Source organism: Phymastichus coffea, unplaced genomic scaffold (assembly GCF_024137745.1).
Source record: "Phymastichus coffea isolate CEN01 unplaced genomic scaffold, Cenicafe_Pcof_1.1 PCOF00023, whole genome shotgun sequence".
In the NCBI taxonomy this organism is placed as follows: Eukaryota; Metazoa; Arthropoda; class Insecta; order Hymenoptera; family Eulophidae; genus Phymastichus; species Phymastichus coffea.
In genome coordinates this window covers 1,736,002-1,746,166 of record NW_026706834.1, presented here as the reverse complement: position 1 = coordinate 1,746,166, position 10,165 = coordinate 1,736,002, and the positions used below count along the sequence as shown (strand labels likewise).

General features: G+C 32.0%; 1 pseudogene; it reads left to right on the top strand.

Annotated features, from left to right (window-relative positions):
* Positions 1 to 6,405: 6,405 nt before the first annotated feature.
* On the top strand, positions 6,406 to 8,425 carry LOC131675489 (uncharacterized; annotated as a pseudogene).
* The last annotated feature ends 1,740 nt before the right edge of the window (positions 8,426 to 10,165 follow it).

The following is a 10,165-nucleotide window of genomic DNA, read 5'->3' as shown; positions in this document are numbered from 1 at the left end:
AAATTTACCAACCTTTAAGCAGTTGCATTATAGTGGCCCGATAATAAATGAATTTACAAATGCTTTGCAATATAAAGTTGGACAATTTAGTTCATTCAAAATAAACTGTGATTACGACAAAAATAGTTACGTCTATATCGATCAACAGCACGTAGTAAAAGTTCTGAACTTCATTGTCTACAATATTGAAACCTACTTAATTGGATAAAAATTAGATATAATTTCTCCGTTCTACACATATCATTGTTCCTCTAGTAAGTTTGGTATTAATATAATCAAAGATAATAAAAATAATCTAGTGACATTTTGGAAGATTAATCAGATTACTGCAAAAGCATTCATATTGCCTTACAAAAATAAGAGAGTGGTTTTTCCAATACTTCATACGGTACATGATAATATTTCTGACAACTAAAGAACATTAGAAGTATAAAAGGATTATATTAAAACTAAGTAATTAAGCGTAGCAATATATTAGAACAAGAATGAAATGATAAATATTGTTAAGTAGAACAATAATTTTTGTATTACACAATTAGTAAGTTAGTCGCAAGAACTTTTCCACAGAATAGATACAGAACATAGAATAGATTTATTAATGGAATAAAATTACAACAAATGGTAGAAACAACGCCTTCATCCTCCGGTTACCAGTTCAATGGTCATAGAGATCATTTTCCGATAAACCCCATGAGAGACTTCAAGAAAAATGAAGATTTGTTGGGACAGAATGAAACCTACAGATGTGCAGCCGTGAGATTTTTATCTTGATTTTTATCTTAGTATAATATTGAGATGAACCTTTATTTTTAAATAAATAAAAATTCTTATCGTATTTTTTAGAAAGATTTTTTTTACGACCAAGGAGGATCGACTGGACATAAATTTTGTGTAAGAATGCTCGAACAAGCAGTAACAGACAAGATAGCTTCTAATTTTTGTTTTGTCGAGAATAGCGTCAAAAAGGCTGCTTTTTCAAAAACTGATATTGGGACTATTATAAAAGGCATGTATTTGTTCACGGAATAGATACCTACAAATTATTTGCTATTATTATGAACTAATTAAAATGGTTTTTAAAGATAATGCAGTTCAAAGATTCAAAGATCATCCAGAGCAGAAGTTCACATTCGCAATGGCAGAAAACAGTTGCGGCACGTGGTTGAGACAAGCACCTTTCCGTATGAATCGCAAGAAAAAAAAGAGTGAAAGGTATAAAAGCACTAAACAGTTTTTAACGTAAATAATAAACTTTTGTTTATTGCCATAATATATTAATTTTAGAAAGAAGAAGAAAACTATTGAAGATTTCATTGATAATGATGAAGATTTGGAAAATTAGATTTGTTGTATGAAAGTAATATTTATCCTGACCATATTCCAATAATTTTAACTATCATATTAAACGTACAAATGCGTTTTGTTTCATTAATAATTTAAGAAAATTAAGTTACTTATGAAAAATTACCTATAACTATGCGTATATAATTCGATGCGTAAGGTGCCAAAAAATCTATTTATTATTTTAACAATGGAATAGATTAGTTTCGATTATGATGTTTTAAATATAGTTGAAGTAAAATATTTAATTTTAATTTTTAAATAGTTACGTACATTTTTTTTAGTCTTAATATTTCGTGAGGAAATTGATTGAATTATAACATTATTTATGTATTGAATAATTATTAATTAGATGTTTGTATATTGCTTGAGTGATTGCGAAATTCAAAATTATTATTATATGCGCATATAATGTACGTGATAAGTAGGTTATTATGGTACGGTAAAATTTTGATACTCCCATTGTATAAGATTTTGAACGGATAGAAAATAAAAGAAGTTTTGATCATGAATACATTAAACTACCTCTGTTATATATATATATATATATATATATATATATATATATATATATATATATATATATATATATATATATATATATATATATATATTGTAACGGGGGGATAAACCTGCAAAATGAGAAATTTATTTAAGAGCAAACTCCCACGATGCAGAGCAAACCGCCGCTCCGTTAACACGTATGTTAATACGTGTATTCGCCTTAACGTCGGCTGACTTAACTTAGTTGTCTTCGATCAAGCAGAGTTGAACTCACCTTAAGTCACGTGCCTTGTGACACACGATGAGTTTCAAGTGTAAGCGACTTTACTCCAAATCCACTTAATCCCCTAGCTATAATAGGATTAAAACCTAAGCTTTTTCTAATTGTTTAAACTACTAGGAAAAATCATATGACGAAATCGGCGAATAATTTTAATAGATTTTATTAATAAAAATTACTACAGTCTTTGTCGGGCCGAAAGACTGACGCACGCGAACAGGATTTACAATTAAATAACTTTCGGTGAGAAAGAGAGAGAGAGAAGATACGAAAATTGGCGCGATCTAACGCTCGGCGCGAATACAAAAAATCAACGCTAACACAGTTGGACAAAATATCAAATATTTTATGTCGCGCGATAATTAAGGGAGGTGCACCTACCCTGCGGTGCAATTACGGTGATCAGCCGTAATTGTTGAAGCAAATTAAAGGTGCTCCTCCGATCCAAATCAGCTGTGCTGCCTCGATCACAAATCCGCTGTTTAATAGCTGTCACTTATGCTGCTGCTTTTGCGATGCTGCTACTGTTGCTGCTTCCTCGCTCACCCTTGCACACGTATCCAAAATCCAAATAAACTATTTATTGGCAAATCGGTGAAACAATGTGCAAAACTATTTTGGCGGTACTCCACACGTAACAGCTGAGACGTAACTGCTAATTTAAAAGATCGCGCGCCCCCTCTCTCTCTCATTACTTAGAACTAACGCGCGAAAATCAGAATCGCGAACGGTTCGATTAATTGAATCGACTACTGTTGCAATATATATATATATATATATATGTGGATTGTTGGTCTTTCCCTCATTTTCTAGCTACTGTTTCTGCAACGTTTTTCATTGGTTGCAGAAACCATTAAAAAATGTTGCAAGAATGTTTTACATCCCAGTCCAATACATTGAAACGTTGTAGAGACGTTTCCAGAACGTTACCAAAATGTTACAAATTAAAATATTACTCTTCGTTAATTGTTACGGTTGTTACAGACAGAGTTTACGATTGATCACTGCAACCTTTGAAAAATATTGCAGTAACATTTCGCACGACAGCCTGTCAGAGAGGAAACATCAGAGACATGTTTTCACAATGTTTCTGAAAAATTGTGTAAGCTTGTTATATCCTCGTCGCGACAACGTTTCGTTTTTTCGTTGAGAAAAAGTTGTGCCAACGTTTTAGCAACAATTTTTGTTGTTGCGGGAAAAGGTGCAATGTTGCAAAAAGTATGTTGCAGAAACATTTTGGAAACAATTCTTGCTGCTTGGGTGGTTTCAATAAGCACTCTAAATCAGCATATATAATAAATGGAACCATTTTTTTTCGATCATAATGATTAAATTTCAGATGAGGAAAATTAGGGAGATTAACTCTATATTTATTTAATTGTGAACAATCTGTCTTATGAATATTCAATTTTTCTTTATTATTAAAATAATGGATACAGCGTTCACATAGATAAATTTGTGCAGTATGTTTCGTTACTTGACTTCTAACGAGAGCAGATAAGTTTTTAATCCATACATAGTGGACTTTTAATTTGAAATTGTCATTGTTATTTGATCTATTAGATTTTTCTGTTTCATTCTCATCAATATAATCTCTTTATAGTAATAAAAGATTTACATGCTTATCTTGTTTTAAAGTTGATATATAATATGGTGAGACTTTGAATTTAAAACCGTATTTTTTTAGTATGTATAGATTTATTGAAAAACTATTTAATTTTTCAAATTTAGGAATATTCTTTACCTCAACCGGAAAGTTTATATAATCGAATTTCAATTCATTCGCAAAGGGCATATAATTTTGAACTCTTTCGCTATGACATCTAGGTGGATGAAGACAGGCAAGCACAGCCCATTTAAAACATTCATTATCTGTATTTTGAACGTTGATAATTGCTTTTTTATCTGCTACTTATTTTAGTAGTTGAATATATGAGCCAGGTTTGAAAGGATTAAATTTATTTATATTAACAGGAACACCGATGATAGTTTTTAATGTCCAACTGGAATCTTTTTCTTGAAGATTCTTCTAAATTTTTAAGTATAACATCTTCAATATTTTTTGTAAACCATAATTTAAGATCTGACATTCTATAAATAGAAACATTTTCGGTGTTGAAATACTTTACTTGAATGTCCTCTACATTATCTTTTATTACGGTAAATTGAAAGATATTTTGGTATTTGTAATTGTAAGAGTTTATTTGCTGCTTTTAAGAATGACTTTATATCTGTATGTTCTTGATTGGCTATGAATGCAGTAATGATACGTTTTTCAAATGCTGAATTTATTTAATGGCAAATAACTTCGTCCCCTTCAATTTGGTTTGGAATGACTCGTAATGAGTTAACATTTCCTCCGACTTTTATAGAATTATTTAAATTGATTTCGATTGAATTCAAATGAGAAGCGCAAGTTTGACATCTCTGTCGTATTGCTCTACTTAAATTAGGCTGTAACATATATTCTTCAAGAGAATTCAAAGCGGTAATTATTATATTTTTCCATCTAATAAAATCATCCTTATTAGCGTCTGAGTTGTAATAGGCTTTCCATAAATCGCGTACTGTATTTTCAAAATAAGAAATAGAAGCCATTGTAATGAAAATGCGCGTAGGATAACTAGTAATACTAATACTACTACTACTACTACTACTACTACTACTACTACTACTACTACTACTAGTACTTCTACTACTACTACTGCTTGTCACTGCTAAGAAAGCTAGTGAAGCGGGCTGTCTTGAAATACTGCGCTCTTTTCCAATCGAACACGGCTTTTAAGCACTATGGTGGCGCTGAAAGCAGCGGTTTCGGCGCAGTAGGTTGAAGAGGGGGTAGTCAGACGAAAGGTGGAAGGTGGGTGGGTGGGGGGGGGTGGCTACGCCTAGCAAGCTAGAGACGCTACCCCCTCTCCGAGGGCCCACACTCAGCCAGCATATGCTTACTAAGCGCCCTACTATCGACGGGGAGCGAGAGAGAGGAATAGAGAGAGAGAGAGAGACCATCATATAGCTTACTAAACACCCTACTGCCTTCTACAGCAACCTACCTTAACAACCTCTGTAGGTGGGTGAGTAGGTGGCGGTGGGTGGGGGGTGGGGGGGGGGGGGGGGAACTCTGGCGCAGGGCCCACTGGCTTCTGTCTCAGGACATACCTTATGCATTTGCGACGCATCTTCAATGCATAAGCTACGTCGATTACCTTTTAGGTACTCAGCGGAAGGTGTCAAAGGTACATCAAATGCCTTTTAGACACTCAGCATGGCGTCTCACTCTGTCGAAGGGGCCCCATAACCTACATCGATTACCTTTTAGGTACTCAACGGGAGATGTCAAAGGTACATCAAATGTCTTTTAGACACTCAGCATGGGGTTTCACCTTATCGCGATTAAAAGGTGTGATACCGTGACACCTTCATCGGGCGGCCTCTTTGTGTCCCAGAACATACACATATCTCTTATACATTGGCGGCATCCTTTGTCGACTCCTTTGTGTCCCAGAACATACATTAATTATCTACTTTTTACTAACATAATTTTCTTAGCAAAAAAATGAAAATGGACGGTAAAGGCTGTATCCAATAGCACAAGATTTCTTTTTGACCAATATTTTTCATTGCATTGTTGTAATTATTAGAATTAATCATAACATATGTATCAGAGTTAACCGATAATATTTTTTAAGCTATTATATCAAAGACTTTTACTTTGAATATTGGAAACTTGTGAACAAAATTGTGTAGAAAATCATGCAGAGTCATATATCCTATTGGTAATCATGCGGGAAATTATGTTTGTAAATGTGTAGAAAATGGTATAAATATATGTCTGCATAGATTTATGTCAATAATAATAATGGTGCCTATCCTATTCTTATTGAAGTTTCTGTGTAGCCCACACAGTATTTCCGTTTGCCATTTATATTTCAATTTTTTCTGCATAAAAATATGTACAAAATATGCAGAAAATATATTCTTATCATGACCAAATTTTCACACGATCTTGTACCTGAATTCTTTTAAATTTTTTAATAAGTAATAAATACAGATTTTCATCAAAGAAAAACATTCATCACATATTTTCTTATTTATTTTTCCACGATAATTTTATACGTAGCATGCAATAATATTTCTACAATTTTATGTAGGAAAGCCAGGAGTACTTACGATATTCATGCACAAATTGCTGCAGTTATTTTGTTACCTTTATATAAAAGTTCTGTAAAAAATTGTGCAAAAAATCAGGAATAGAATTGTATAAGGTAACCTATAGAAATATGTGTATGATCTACAAAAAATGTTCTAAAGATTCTAACAAAAATACCTTCATGGTATATTATAGATTTTTCTGCATATTTTCTTGCAATTATTGGAAAATGTGAAAATAAAAATATATTATTCGAAACTTATTTTGCTATATTGTCTACATATTTACAACTGAAACACGCTTATGTTTTTTGGTTTATTATTTTAATTTCCTAACGCATCTGATCTAATAAATATTTGTCTAATTTTATCAATACGCCAAATCATTATGTTGGTACATAGACTAGTATAATAAAATAAATGTATGTAATAAAGAAAACTTATATTTCATTCCAAAAAACGTACACACTGTCTTTGCGGTTATTTTTTTGGAAATTAAAAATTTCTTTTATACTTTTGTAAATACTGATATAATCAAATAATTAATTATATATTCTAGAATAAAGAACATTGTTTGAATGAGAGCAATTTTGATTATGATGTCGTCGAAATTGAAGCCATTGTCAATCAAGATAAACGGAAATTGAAAAAAATGAAAATTAGAAAAAAGGATAAAATGTCAGTAAAAAAGTCAGCGATTAGTGATTTAAATAATGAACAACAGTGTACTCTTAGTCATGCAAATAAAGATTCGCAATTAACATTAGATTTTCTAGAAATTGCGTTCGGCGAGTTGAACAATGATAAGTTAGATGAATTGTTTTCTGATGTTATAAAGTGCAGTTCTGAATCCGAAAGTGATATAAGTATACTTAATAATGAAAATAGTATCGATGAAGTTAATAATGAAATAGAAGACATTTACCACGAAAGTTACGGACACAATGAGGAAAAATGCGATATGTACGGAGACGATTGGAATTTTGCTAATGAATTTGAGGATTGCAATTAATTTAATTATTCTATATTTGTATTTTTTAACGAGTATCACGCTTTTTTAACTCTTTCCTTGTGATATCTTCTGAACTTTTAGTAAGGGGTCATTTATACTTTCATATATGTTTTCTAGAAACAGTCGACCTCATCTAAAGGCTTAAGATTAACCAAAGCACAAAGCAATTTGATTACTCTAGCATATTCCCTCAGGCATAATCCCCCTGACGTAGGATTAGAAAATTTTACTTGATTGCCATTTACCGGAAGACTCATTAAAATCTAAATATAAAATGACGAAATCTCTACCCATTCCTGATACTAGAGACTATTATTATTGCGCTGATTGTAAAGAAATATTATCTTTCGATAATTAGTCTAGTGTTACTTGTAGATTTTGTAAAAAAAATTATAACAAGGTACAGTTGAAAAAAGAAGGGGAATTCTTTATTCAGATATCTCTCAAACGGCAACTTGAAGAAATATTACATAGCGACTTGAATACTGAACTTAGAAGCACATGCGAAGTGAGCGACATTTATAAGAATAATACATAATAATAATAATAATAATAATAATAATAATAATAATAATAATACATTTATAATTAATGGCAACATTTATAAGAAATTTAAGAAAAAAAGAGATATGGGACCTAATGATATTACTATTCAAATAAATGTGGATGGAGTGAGCTTATCAAACTCGTCAAACGCTAGTTTATGGCCAATTTTAGTAACTATAAATGAATTACCATACCGAACTCGGAAAAATAATATATTAATATGCGGTTTATGGTATACCGACAAAAAGCCAAATATGAATATGTACTTAAAACCATTTGTAGAAGAATTAATCACTCTAAGCAAAGGTTTCAAAATTCAATCAATTTCTGGTATGCAGGATGAATGCGCAACAATTAAAGTGCATACATTATTATGTACAGTCGATAGCGTCGCAAGAGCCATGGTACAAAACTGGAAACAGTTCAACGGATCGTATGGGTGTCCTTATTGTATGCATAAGGGTGAAAGGATATCTGTGGGCAAAGGATTTGCTCGTTTCTATTCTTACATTGAAACCAGAAATCGGACAACTGCAAAATACAAGAGTCATATTACACTAGCTGTTAGATTGAACAAAATTGCAAGAGGTTAAAAGGACCTTCTATCATTTCTTCCATTCCATTAATGCACGTAATATATTTGTGTCCGCCAGAGTATATACATAGCTGCTTACTTGGAGTTATTAAATTATTTATAAAAAGATAGTTTGATCCAAAGTATAGCAAGGAATCTTTTTACCTTGATATGTAACAATTTAATGATAGATTATTATGTATTAAACCTCCGTCTGAAATTACTCGTACCCCACAACCAATCACTGATACATATAAAGCAAATGAATGGAGAAACCTTGTTTTGTACTATTCAATACCGTCCTTGAAAGGCATAATGAAAAGAGTATATCTGAACCATTAGAGCTTATTGGTTTTGGTATTGATTATATTGTTGCAAGAAAAAATATCTGATCTCGACTTATAATTGGCCAAAAAAGCACTTCTTTCATTTGTTCAACAAATTGAAAAATTATTCAAGACAGAATTCCTTCGATTTAATGTTCATTTACTCTTGCACTTGCTTCAATTTATTGAAATGTATGGAGCATTGTGGGCATGGTCGACCTTTCCTTTTAAAGGTTTCAATAGCGTTATTAGACATTTGTATTTCGGAACCCAATATATTCCGATACAAATAAGTAAATTGTACTGTAGATTAAGATATGTGAGAAATAATTCATCAATTTTTAGTGCAGAAAATGTCGATAAAGGTATTAGATTTATTTGTGAAGCTCATGAATCAGTGTGAAGTGAGAAATTGTATTGAGCAGTTTGATGATTTGAAAACATTTGGCAAGCTAGTGCTAATCAAGCTATCAAGTGTTCAACATCATATAATACAGCAATTTTTAGGATATACAGTTGATAATATGTGTCTATCATTTAATAGATTTATATACAGAAGATTACTGTTCCATAATACGAATTATGAAAGACTGCATAAAAGGAATAACAGTATTATTAAAACCAAAGAAGAACCATCATTAAAAATAACTTGCATTTAATAATGCAGATCTCATATTTACTTACTGTTACTTCTACTACGAAAAGCAAAAAGTATGTAATTATTGGTAAGAAGTTTAAAAATGAAAATGAAATTTTAGGTCCCCGTTAAAATCACGAATTTTTTACAGAACTATATTCTGTTATTGCTAAAGAAACAATAACCATTGTTTGCAGTGTGTTAGATTCCATTGAATTTGAATGTATTGATATTCCTGAGCCTATATCAGGAAAAAGAGGTATTGTTACTTTAGTAAATAAACTTGAAATTGATTAGAAATAAAAAAAATTACCTTTTTATAAATTATATATATACGTGTATATATATATATATATATATATATTATAACGAACGGCATGTAAGTTCGTTATGTCTCTCTCTCCCCAGGAAGCCATCAAATAATAATTATCTATAATAATTAATTATCATGTAAACATGTTTAAATAATTGCAGCGTGGACGTCAGCGAACCGGTAAGTGACGCGATTATAGTTCGATTATCGATATCGACTCGCGGCGCGAACCTCGCGGAGAGGCGAGCCCTTCGAGGAGAGAGAGAGAGTAGGGACAAAAAGTAAGTCTGCTTCCGACCGGCAACGTAGAAGCAACCGGCAACGCGAGCTCGCTAATTACTGGAGAGAGCAATTAAGTTAAGTAGCCACACACGTGACAACCGCCAACGCTGTTCCTGAAGAGTCTTGTGAACACTCGGTGATAGCGGCAGGGAGAAAAAGCGTGAACGCAAGAAGCGATAACGCGACTACCCAATCCTTTAT